The 13,342-nt window shown below is 40.0% G+C and overlaps 1 protein-coding gene across 1 annotated transcript in view; it reads right to left on the bottom strand.

Annotated features, from left to right (window-relative positions):
* The window catches only part of LOC124776018, a 54,711-nt gene extending 41,628 nt beyond the window's left edge, over nt 1-13,083 (bottom strand). Inside the window, 1 exon segment of the mRNA XM_047250858.1 lies at nt 12,808-13,083. The gene's annotated coding sequence lies outside the window, so the exon portion shown is untranslated.
* Nucleotides 13,084-13,342: the final 259 nt, after the last annotated feature.

The following is a 13,342-nucleotide window of genomic DNA, read 5'->3' as shown; positions in this document are numbered from 1 at the left end:
AGCCCTGAATGCTATGTTCCTACAGGGCTCCATAACATGACTAACACTGGAGCTCCCAATAAATAGCAAACCCTGCCCACGTATTCCTGATCGAACCTGATGAAGGAACGACCACCTGTTCGTTCACAAGGCTTTCTGTTCGGCGGTCCATTTGGTGCTATTTTGAATGGAGTGAGCTGTGTGTCAGCACTGGCTTTCTTCCAATCCAATCTATTCCAATCCCTCCACACACACACTAACACGACACTACACACACACACACTCACCATCATAGTAATGTACACTGAACAGATATTATTAAGTAACAACACTAACTCTTTGCAAAGCCAAGAAAATGAGTGAGTGTATGTGAGGGAAAAGACCTGTCCAATTACGTGTGAAAACCTCTTGAGTATGTCCCAACGCCATTCAATTTTACTTGCTTTATGTAATTATTTTTTATGATTATAACCACAGCACACTTTCTTAAGTGAATGTGCATGAGATAATCTTTCATTTACAATGTATCTCCACTAATTAAATTACATCTTTTTGGTAATGGGCTTTCACTGACCAAACATTTATGCACAGTTGTGCTGTTCGTTATCAGTTTCTTTTCTCATATAGTCACTGGCACCTGTCACTTACTTTGTTATTTTTTGAATTATTTTGCACTATTCAGCACTAGAACTACGTCATTCGCACAGCACAAGCTGCAAATTGTTGTGTCACTAACTGAAGTAAACTTTCCTTGGTGTGTTGGTACTTCTTTGCCTAATTTTTCATAACAGGTGTGCACTGCAGTCTGGTAGGTGACAAGTGAAACACAGGAAAGAGGAGAAAGGACAGACAGACATTGAGTAACAAAGGAAAAGAGTACTGGGTTATGGGATGGAACAAAAGCTGTTATGCAAAATCAAACAATGGAACACCCAGGATGGAATGACAATATTATGAAAAGGATAGTTGCTGGAGACTGTGGCCATGTGTGTGCGAGCTGTGTTTGAGTGAGTGAGTGAGTGTGAGTGTGTGTTTTGTATATTTCTGAGAAAGGCCTTTTTTGGCTGAAAGCTTCCTTGCTGACAAGCTTTTTGTTGTACTGCAACTCAACATCTCTGCTACATGGTGAGTAGCAACTATCCTTTTCATAACACTGTCATTATTCCATCCTGGATTTTCCACTGTTCGATTTTGCTTAACGGCTTTTCTTCCATCCCGTAACCCAGTGCCATTTTCCTCTGTTACTATTTCCTAACGTATTACTACACTCACTATCCCTTCCGCTTTTTTCTCTCTCCTGTGTTTCACTTGCTGCTTTCCAAACTGCTCTGTACACTCTACTTATGAACCACACTGTATCAACCATCTCGGCTGCACACAGCAAATGGCTACAAGGTCGTGCTGATTGTTAGTGCAGCATCTCACGTCCCACATTACTCCCGCCACTTCTCCTGTCATGCGTTGCTGCTCGCAGTCTGGCTGCATTTACATTATAGGGGAAAAAATTGTGGATGCCTGGACACAAATTCCAATCTCACTATTTCACAACCAGTGACTTAAATAGGTAACTTTATTTTTCTCTGTTCTATAGCAGTTGAACCAAAGTTAACTGATCATGGAGCTTATCACCATCATCATCATTTACCTGTAATCCATACAGGCCCCCTCTACACTTTTCCATGCATTAATCACCTTACATATTTCCTGTCATGTATTATCTGCCACAAGGTTGTTAACATTGCCTTTCTTACCTACTGGAACGAACCATTAAATTTCTATGGCCCATCTACCATCAATTCACCTGGCTACATGTCCAGCCCACAATTATTTCATTTTCATTACAGTCATATGTTCTACTAAAGTCTGTCTCCTTGTTCATTTGTTTGATTTTTTTGTCTCTCCAAGTAATTGCCAACATGCATCTCTCCACTGTTTGTAAGCAATCTTCAGTTTTGAAACAGTTACACATGCCTCAATACACACTGATTGCTAACGTTCCTTTTGAGACACACTGGAAGCTTAGTTTTGAAAACCTTGTTCAGTTTAACAAAAGCAATCAAGGTAATATTTACTCATATGTATATTTATTTTAATGTGCATCTATATGCTGTCTTCAATTGCATAAGTGCAAATACTTATAAACTAGTTCTATGATTCACTGTTAATTTCTACTATTAAAGCATAGCAAGTTGCACCTCACACTTCAAAATGGATAATACTACAAGTAATTGGTGTTTTTTATCAATATGTTAATTAAAAATTATCTTAATATTACTGTAATTGAGTTTCAGGCCTACCTGCAAAAGTCATATATTCAGTTGTTTTCTTTACTTTAGAGGAGGATATTAGTGTTTAACGTCCCGTCGACAACGAGGTCATTAGAGACGGAGCGCAAGCTCGGGTGAGGGAAGGATGGGGACGGAAATCGGCCGTGCCCTTTCAAAGGAACCATCCCGGCATTTGCCTGAAGTGATTTAGGGAAATCACGGAAAACCTAAATCAGGATGGCCGGAGACGGGATTGAACCGTCGTCCTCCCGAATGCGAGTCCAGTGTGCTAACCACTGCGCCACCTCACTCGGTTCTTTACTTTAGATATTTATTTGCAATGAGGATGATATTTGCTTTATGACAAGAAAATTATAACAAGAATATTGTCGCCCATGAACCATGGACCTTGCCATTGGTGGGGAGGCTTGCGTGCCTCAGTGATACAGATGGCCGTACCGTAGGTGCAACCACAACGGAGGGGTATCTGTTGAGAGGCCAGACAAATGATTGACTGATCTGGCCTTGTAACACTAACCAAAACGGCCTTGCTGTGCTGGTACTGCGAACGGCTGAAAGCAAGAGAAACTACAGCCGTAATTTTTACCGAGGGCATGCAGCTTTACTGTATGGTTAAAAGATGATGGCGTCCTCTTGGGTAAAATATTCTGGAGGTAAAATAGCCCCCACTCGGATCTCCAGGCAGGGACTATTCAGGAGGACAATGTTATCAGGAGAAAGGAAACTGGCATTCTATGGATCGGAGTGTGGAATGTCAGATCCCATAATCGGACACGTAGGTTAGAAAATTTAAAAAGGGAAATGCATGGGTTAAAATTGGATATAGTGGGAATTAGTGAAGTTCGGTGGCAAGAGGAACAAGACTTCTGGTCGGGTGAATACAGAGTTATAAATACGAAATCAAATAGGGGTAATTCAGGAGTAGGTTTAATAATGAATAGGAAAATAGGAATGCGGGTAAGCTACTACAAACAGCATAGCGCACGGATTATTGTCGCCAAGATAGATATGAAGCCCACACCTACAGTAGTACAAATTTATACGCCAACTAGCTCCGCATACGACGAAGAGATTGATGAAATGTATGATGAGATAAAAGAAATTATTCAGATAATGAAGGGAGACGAAAATTTAATAGTCATGGGTGACTGGAACTCGACAGTAGGAAAAGGAAGAGAAGGAAAAGTAGTAGGTGAATATGGAATGGGAGGAAGGAATGAAAGAGGAAGCTGCCTGGTAGAATTTTGCACAGAGCATAACTTAATCATAGTTAACACTTGGTTCAAGAATCATAAAAGGAGGTTGTATACATGGAAGAAGCCTGGAGATACTCGAAGGTCTCAGATAGATTATATAATGGTAAGACAGAGATTCAGGAACCAGGTTTTAAATTGTAAGACATTTCCAGGGGCAGAGGGAATTTGAGGAGATGGGACCTGGATAAACTGAAAGAACCAGAGGTTGTAGAGAGCTTGATTGACAAGAATGGGGGAAAGAAATACAGTAGAAGAAGAATGGATAGGTTTGAGAGATGAAATAGTGAAGGTAGCATAGGATCAAGTAAGTAAAAAGACGAGGGCTAAAAGAAATCCTTGGGTAACAGAAGCGATATTGAATTTAATTGATGAAAGGAGAAAATATAAAAATGCAGTAAATGAAGCAGGCAAAAAGGAATACAAACGTCTCAAAAATGAGATCGACAGGAAGTGCAAAATGGCTAAGCAGGCATGGCCAGAGGACAAATGTAAGGATGTAGAGGTGCATATCACTAGGAATAAGATGGATACTGCCTACAGGAAAATTAAAGAGACCCTTGGAGAAAAGAGAACCACTTGCATGAATATCAAGAGCTCAGATGGAAACCCACTTCTAACCAAAGAAGGGAAAGCAGAAATGTGGAAGGGGTATATGGAGGGTCTATACAAGGGCGATGTTCTTGAGGACAATATTACAGAAATGGAAGAGAATGTAGATGAAGACGAAATAGGAGATATGATACTGCGTGAAGAGTTTGACAGAGCACTGAAAGACCTAAGTCGAAACAAGGCCCCGGGAGTAGACAACATTCCATTAGAATTACTGATAACCTTGGGAGAGCCAGCCCTGACAAAACTCTACCATCTGGTGAGCAAGATGTATGAGACAGGCGAAATACCCTCAGACTTCAAGAAGAATATAATAATTCCAATCCCAAATAAAGTAGGTATTGACATATGAGAAAATTACCGAACTATCAGTTTAACAAGCCACGGCTGCAAAATACTAACACGAATTCTTTACAGGCGAATGGAAAAACCGGTAGAAGCCAACCTCGGGGAAGATCAGTTTGGATTCCGTAGAAATGTTGGAACACGTGAGGCAATAATGACCCTATGACTTGTTTCAGAAAATAGATTAAGGAAAGACAAACCTACGTTTCTTGCATTCGTAGACTTAGAGAAAGCTTTTGACAAAGTTGACTGGAATACTCTCTTTCAAATTCTGAAGCTGGCAGGGGTAAAATACAGGGAGCAAAAGGCTATTTACAATTTGTACAGAAACCAATGGCAGCTATAAGAGTCGAGGGACATGAAAGGGAAGCAGTGGTTGGGAAGGGAGTGAGACAGGGTTGTAGCCTATCCCCGATGTTATTCAATCTGTATATTGAGCAAGCAGTAAAGGAAACAAAAGAAACATTCGGAGTAGGAATTAAAATCCATGGAGAAGAAATAAAAACTTTGAGGTTCGGCGATGACATTGTAATTCTGTCAGAGACAGCTAAGGACTTGGAAGAGCAGTTGAACGGAATGGACAGTGTCTTGAAAGGAGGGTATAAGATGAACATCAACATAAGCAAAATGAGGATAATGGACTGTAGTCAAATTGAATCGGGTGATGCTAAGGGAATTAGATTAGGGAATGAGACACTTAAAGTAGTAAAGGAGTTTTGCTATTTGGGGAGCAAAATAACTGATGATAGTAGAAGTAGAGAGGATATAAAATGTAGACTGGCAATGGCAAGGATAGTGTTTCTGAAGAAGAGAAATTTGTTAACATCGAGTATAGATTTAAGTGTCAGGAAGTCATTTCTGAAAGTATTTGTATGGAGAGTAGCCATGTGTGGAAGTGAAAGATGAATAATAAATACTTGAGACAAGAAGAGAATAGAAGCTTTTGAAATGTGGTGCTACAAAAGAATGCTCAAGATTAGATGGGTAGATCATATAACTAATGAGGAGGTATTGAATAGAATTGGAGAGAAGAGAAATCTGTGGTACAACTTGACTAGAAGAAGGGATCAGTTGGTAGTGCATATTCCTTGGCATCAAGGGATCACCAATTTAGCTTTGGAGGGCAACATGGAGGGTAAAAATCATAGAGGGAGACCAAGAGATGAATACGCTAAACAGATTCAGAAGGATGTAGGTTGCAGTAAGTACTGGGAGATGAAGAAGCTTGCACAGGATAGAGTACCATGGAGAGCTGCATCAAATCAAGTCTGTGGACTGAAGACCACAACAACAACATTGTCGCAGAAGAAGCTCAGTAGCACAGTCATCATGGTGTAGTGGTTATGACACTAGACTGTTGCATGGAGGGTCGTGAGTTCAACAAATCTCACCTGAACTGTAAAATTTTAATTTCTATATTTGGTTCGAGTACATTCTAGAAGTATCCACAAATGTCAAGAATCATTGTACTGGAAAGTTCTGTAACTGTATATATACCGTATGTGTTCTGGCTGTAGGCAGTTCGCTCCGTGCTCTTGTATGTGCAAGCGCTGAATAAACCTCCATTAAGTGAAGTTAGTGTTCGTCATTCATCTAATTACACCTCCCTCTACGTGACAATTTGATGAGTGGGGACCGAAAGTAAATTTTGAAAATAATGAACAGCTATGAAGTGGAGGAAGAGTAGGAAACACAATAGCTGATGACCACCACATCAAGCCAGGTAAAAAATTTCACCAGAATATGGAACAGGTAACTGGGAGGTACAGCAATGAATAGTCCATGGGGAAACAGCAATCCAGAAGCTAAACTTCCTGTTACGGTGCACAATAAGTTGGAAACTAAAAAGGATGTTTTACATAAGTATTGTAGAGCCTATAACAACTTACGAATGTGAGCACTAGGAGTTTACTGGAAAAAATTGAAACAAACTAAAATCTGTAGAAATGGACTATCTCACAAGACTGTGTATAATACTTCGGTGAGACCAAGTAAGAAATATGATTACAGAAATGTTCGAGTCCCAAGAAAACATCACAGACAGAATAGAAGAATGGCAGCTCGCCTGGTATGGATATACACAGTGAATGGCAGATGGTCAAATAAGAACTTGATGTACCATTCTCAGGGAAGATGGAGAAGAGGAAGATCAAAGGTTGCCGGATTATATAGGGTAAAGAAGGCCACGAGAAAAAGTGAAATAGAAGATGAACAGGAACCATAGGAAGACAGATATCGATGGTGACACGTATGTGGGATGCTGTAACGGCAGTAGGAGATCCACACTGTGATATAACACACACTGCTACTTGCCATACAGCCAACAGAATTTTTGAACTCCTGAGTCTTCATATTCAGATAATTTGCATGAAGCATGGCTAATGAGATATATTTTTAATTTTCTTTTGAATTTGTAGGTGTTTACAATTTCTTGCTCTATGTTAGATGGGAAGTTGCTGAATATCTTACCACTCGAGAACATAAATTGATTATGAATATAGAACAAGGAGACAAAGGCAACATGAAAATTATTTTTTTGTCCTGTATTGTAACTGTATGTCAAAGTTCACCTGAAACTGATTTTTATTGACAGTAACAAAAAATATTAACACATTAAAAGATGAAAGCATAAAGCATGGTGTCTCTCCATTACTGGTATCTGTAAGGGGACTTTGTTAAAATTCATTTGGGAAAAAAGGATTTTATTTGAAAATGTGACAAAAGAATCATGTAGAAATTGTTAATGTCTCCTTTACTACATATTTTAACGGGTACTGCGACAGAGGTGTGGGATCTCATAAAACCGAAGACCAAAAACAATATTGAAATGATTCACTACATAGAGGTGGTGTTGAGCTGCTGACAGACACAATGAAAAAGACTATTAAAATATTTAAGATTTTACACAAAGTCCTTCTCCAAAGTGAAAAACAAGCAAATGTCCACGCAAGCACAACTTACATACTCTGTCTCTGGGCACTGAGGCCCAACTGTGATTGTGCCTGATGTAAGCAGCAATCAGCTAGGATTGGTGGTGAGGTAAAAGGACACTTGAGGTGAGAAGGAGGACAAATATTAGGATAGGGATGGGAGAAGAAGCTAGAGCTGCCTGTCGAAGCATGCATGGACATGGTGGGGACCAATAGAGCTGCTAGGTGCACTGTTGGGGGGGGGGGGGGGGGGAGGGGGGGCATGATGGGGATGGTAATAAGTGGGAAAAGATGTCTGTAGTACTGGAGTATGAGTATGGAAAGGGATGGGTATGCAGAAGACAGGGACTACCAAAGGTTTAGCTCACAGGAGGTCATGGGAGCAAAGGATATTTTGTAGGGAGAGTTTCCACACGTGCAGTTGAGAAAGAGCTGGTGTTGGTAGAAGGAATTTAGATGGCACAGGCTGTGAAGCAGTCAATAAAGTGGGTGGCGTGTTCGGAAACTGGGTGGTCCTCCTGTCTCTCAGCTACAGTTTGGTGGTGGCCATTCATGTAGACAGACAGCTTGTTAGTTATCATGTACATGTAGACAGTGGTTAAGTGGTAGCGGCTTAGTTGGCAGATCACATGACTGCTTCAACAGGTGGCCCTACCTTTGACGGGGTAAGAGATGCCAGTGGCAGTACTGGAGTACATGGTAGTGGAAGGATGTATGGGGCAGGTCTTGCATCTAGGTCTACTGCAGTGATATGAGGCAAGAGATCTGGAGCAGGGGTGGAATAATAACAGACAAGGATATTGCATAAGTCTGACAGGTGGCAAAACACTATTGTGGGAGGGGTGAGAAGGAGAGCTGGGAAGATATTCCTCATTTCAGGGCTCAATGACAGGAAGTTGAAACACAGGTGGAGAATGTGGTTCAGCTGCTTCAGTACTGGGTGGTACTGAGTCAAGACAGGAGCACTTCTTTGTGGCCGGATAGTGGATTTGTGCGAAGTGGCAGGTTACTGGAGAGGCGAGGCAGGAGTTCTGCTTTGGAACAAGGTTGGGAAGGTAATTTCGGTCTGTAAATGCTTCCGTGAGACCCTTAGTACATTTGCAGAAAGACTGCTTGTCACTACAGACGCGATGACTACAGTTGGCTAGGGTGAATGGAAGGGACTTCTTGTCAAGGAATGGGCGGCAGCTGTTGAAGTGGATGTATTGTTGGTGGTTGGTAGGTTTGATGTGGACATAGGTACTGGTGTAGCCATCCCTAAGATGGAGGTCAACATTGCTGAGTTGAGGAGGACCAAGTAAAGCAAATGGGGGAGAAAGTGTTGAGGTTCTTACCCTCAGTGCAGAACATGAAAATACCATTAAAAAATTTAAACCAGGTGACAGGCTCGTCAGATGCTGGGAAAGGTAGTGTTCAGTAGCAGCTTAGGCTTAAGTTTGTTAGTGCAAACTGATGTGGCATCAACAATGATGAGCAGGGTTCCAGGTGGAAAAGGAATGACAACTATGGAGAGTCGATGGAGCAAACAGTTAGATGTCTTTTATATAGGAGGGCAGGTGTTGACAGGTGAGAAAATTACCTAACTATCAGTTCAATATGTCATGGTTGCAAAATAATAACACGAATTCTTTACAGACAAATGGGAAATCTTGTGGAAGCTGACCTTGGGGAAGATCAGTTTGGATTCCATAGAAATGTAGGAACACACAAGGCAATACTGACCTCATCGCTTATCTTAGAAGATACATTAAGGAAAGGCAAACCTACATTTCTAGCATTTGTCAACTTAGAAAAAAACTTTTGACAACACAGACTGGAATACTCTCTTTTCAATTCAAAAGGTGGCATGGGTAAAATACAGGGAGGGAAATGCTATTACAATTTGTACAGAAACCAGATGACAGTTATAAGGGTTGAAGTGTACGAAATGGAAGCAGTGGCTGAGAAGGGATTGAGACAGGGCTGTGGCCTACCCCTGATGTAATTCAATCTGTATATTGAGCAAGAAGTAAAGGAAACAAAAGAAAAATTTGGAGTATGAATTAAAACCCATGGAGAAGAAATAAAAACTTTGAGGTTTGCCAATGACATTATAATTCTGTCAGAGACAGCAAAGGACTTGGAAAAGCAGCTGAATAGAACGGACAACGTCTTGAAAGAAGTATAAAAGATAAGCAAAATAAGGATAATGGAATGTAATCTAAGTAAATCAGGTGATGCTGAGGGAATAAGATTAGGAAGCTGAGGGGATAAGATTAGGAAATGAGACACTTAAACTAGTAAATGAGTTCTGCTATTTAGGGAGCAAAATAACAGATGATGGTTAAAGTAGAGAGGATATAAAACATAGACTGGTGATAGCAAGGAATATGTTTCTGAAGAAGAGAAATTTGTTAACATCAACAACAGATATGAGTCTCAGGAAGTATTTTCTGAAATTATTTTTATGGAGAGTAGCTATGTATGGAAGTGAAACATGGACGATAAATAGTGCAGACGAAAAGAGAATAGAAGCCTTCAAAATGTGGTGCTACTGAAGAATGCTGAAGATCAAATGGGTAGATCATGTAACTAATGTGGAGGTACTGAACAGAATTGGGGAGAAGAGGAATTTGTTGCATAACTTGGCTAGAAGAAGGGATCAATGGTAGGACATGTTCTGAGGTATCAAGGGCTCACCAATTTAGTATTGGAGGGAACCGTGGAGGGTAAAAATCGTAGAGGGAGACCAAAAGATGAATACACTAAGCAGATTCAGAAGGATGTAGGGTGCAGTCGTTATTCGGAGATGAAGAAGCTTGCACAGGATAGAGTAAAGATAATATGTTGAAGGTGTTGCTATATGAGAGCAGATATTCTCTCTGTGGAGACACAGTATATTGGGGAGGAATATCCTCCCTACCATCCTCATCACACCTCCCATAGTGGTATTCCGCCACCCACCAAACCTATGCAGTATCCTTGTCTGTTCCTACTCCACCCTGTTCCCAATCCCTTGCCTCATATCACTGCAGTATAGCTAACTGTCCCATATATCCTCTCATTACTACCTACTCCAGTCCTTTCACAGAAATCATCTTACCCCATCACAGACAGGGCCATCTGTGGAAGCAGCCATGTGATCTACCAACCAAGCTGCAACAACTGTGCTGCTTTCTCTGTGGGTGTGGCAACTAACAAGCTGTCTGTCTGCATGAATGGCCACCAGCAAACAATGGTCAAGAGACACCAGCACCACCCAGTTGCTGAACATGCTCCCCAACATGACATGCTTCACTTTAATTACTGCTTCACAGCCCATCCCATTTCAATTTTTCTTTCCAGCACCAGCTTTTTTTTTTTTTTTTTGTAGGTGGAAAATCTACCTATAAAATGTCCTTTGTTCCCATAGCCCCCCTGGCACGAAATTTCACTAGTCCCTGTCTTGCACACAACGCCTTCTCTGCTACCATTCCAGAACTACATGTCTTCTATCTCACCAGTGCACTTACAAAACCTTTTTCCTTCCCTGCTTCTCCTCTCTCCTTCTTTTGTACTCCTCTGCTCTTCCTCCCCCCCCCCCCCTCCCCCCATAGCACAGCCTCCCAACACTGACCCTAGCAGCTGTATCCTGTACCCTCATCACTCATCCCAGCCGACTGTTTCTATATTGTTGTTATTCAATCCTGGATAATACAGTGTTTAAAGTGACATTATACAGTCTCAAAACACAAGAAACAACAAAACTAGTGAGGTGCCTCTCACAAACACTATAAAATATTGAAAAAGGTGTTCAATATCCTGGCATGAAAATACTACAAGCACTGTGATGAAACAAAATCATCATCATGACTGATGTTATATGGCTTTTCCTGTAAAAATGACTAGGCTACCTATTTCTATTCAAGAATTCTTCTATGGCAGAAAAAGTGTTTGTAAAGAGATACATTTTTAATCAAACTGTGAAAATATTTCTGTTATCCCTTAAGAAATTTTCTTTCCATGTGCATATTGATAAATGGTTTTATAGCTGAACATTTATCCCTTTCCGTGCCAAAATTTGGTTTATTAAAGGGTAATGCAGATCATTTTTCCTTCTAGAGTTGTACTTGTGAATATACCTGCTACTCTCACACTCAGATGGATTGTTGACAAAGAAGTTAAATACAGGAAGAAAATAAAAGTAATGTGAAGCTGTGGTTAACATTCCAGCTGCTTAAAGAGATGTCTATAATGTGTACATGTGTGAACACCACAGGTAATTCTAATTACTTTCTTTTTTACAATGAACATTTTTTGTCTACGTGTGGAGTTATAGCAGAATATTGTCCCTTATGACACTCGCAAATGAAGGTATGCCAAATATCTTAACTTACTGAGTTCTATATGCCATGAAGCTGGTAATTATTCTTATGCCAAAACGAGACAAACTTAAAGGTTTTAGCATGTCTAGTATAGGTCTTCTCACTTTAAATTTTCTATCAATATAAGAACACTGAACTTTCTACCCTGTTATTATCTTTTGTTTGTATAGTGCATTAACAGGAAGTGAGTTTTCCTCTTCACATTACATAACTGGTATTTTCATAAGTAGCCCATTTGACAAAAATCAATCTGCGGCATCTACAAAAACATCATTTATTGTTTTCCCTGGTAATGATTTGTTGCCTGTCCTCACAATACTGTTTGTATCATCTGCAAACAGGGATATTTCTGCCTCCTCCCCAAAATAGAATTGTATATTATTAATATAAAACAAGAACAGTAATGGGCCAACAATCATAATGTATGAAGTACCCACTACAATTTCTCCCCAGGAGGATCATTTGTACGATAAATTGAAGATGACATGGGGTCTGTATTAATATTTGAATTATTTAAGCAGGCTATGATAACTTTCTGCATGCTGTTTCTAAATGAGGCATATGCTGCACTACGTATTCCATAAAAACTTAACTTCTCTAGCCGAATATCATGAGGACACAAGCCACAGAAGTTCCAAACCAATGACATTTTATCTTTTACAGAATCTACCATATTCTCAGTAGGGTGATCCTTTTGAAATACATGCTGTGACTTAGTAACACTGAAAAATATCGAACAATACGATAATATAGCACAACAATCGTAGACTACAAACAGTAAGCTGAAGTTGTAGGGCTCACGTTTTCATCCTGTGATTAATTAGTTTTATGTATCGCATTAACAGAAAGTGAAATGATACTTTACACGACTTTGTGTTATGGTACTCTACATAATTATTGTAAAAATGTATTTTACAAGACAAAATGAAAAAGTCAAACTCTAAGAATTCTGTTAAACAATGTGTCCGGTTTTCAGAGATAATTGTATATGGCCTCAATATAATAAACAAATACAGAGATACGTGATCTTACATCTTGGCTAGGGATGAAAACTTACTAGCACTGATGCTGACTGTATCGGCGCTGCTACTAACACAGGTTATTTTTCTTTTCTTAAGTGACGTAATTAAGACAAATTGATCTGAACATTTCACAACAGAACCAACTATCAAATATCACTATATATTACTCGACAGTTAAGAACATTATCGCTACCGAATCTGCAAACAATCAACTATAACAACATTGTAAACACACTCTCTCTTGCAGACGCCGTCAACGCAGGCGCTTGTTATTTCTAAGACTGTCAAAAGATATATCTACACGCTGTGAATGTCTCCAGTGTATGCTCTTATAAAACAAAGTACCTGGAATACCCTTCATAAAGGTCACAGCCATGTTAAGCAGGTCTATGATCAACTAAGTAGTATGATCTCTGCAAGGAGTAGACATTTTGTGACGCACTGAGCTTACATTGACCAATCACGTCAGTTGCTAGTTGGTATCGCGGCTGTGTAAGTCGTGGCTCGCCATATTGTGTGAATTTGGATGTTTATGTTCCGTAGTGTCGCGGTGTTTTCCTTGCCAATTCG

Source organism: Schistocerca piceifrons, chromosome 2, assembly GCF_021461385.2.
Source record: "Schistocerca piceifrons isolate TAMUIC-IGC-003096 chromosome 2, iqSchPice1.1, whole genome shotgun sequence".
Taxonomy (NCBI): Eukaryota; Metazoa; Arthropoda; class Insecta; order Orthoptera; family Acrididae; genus Schistocerca; species Schistocerca piceifrons.
The sequence above is the reverse complement of the archived record's forward strand: the minus strand, read 5'-3'. Positions and strand labels throughout refer to the sequence as shown.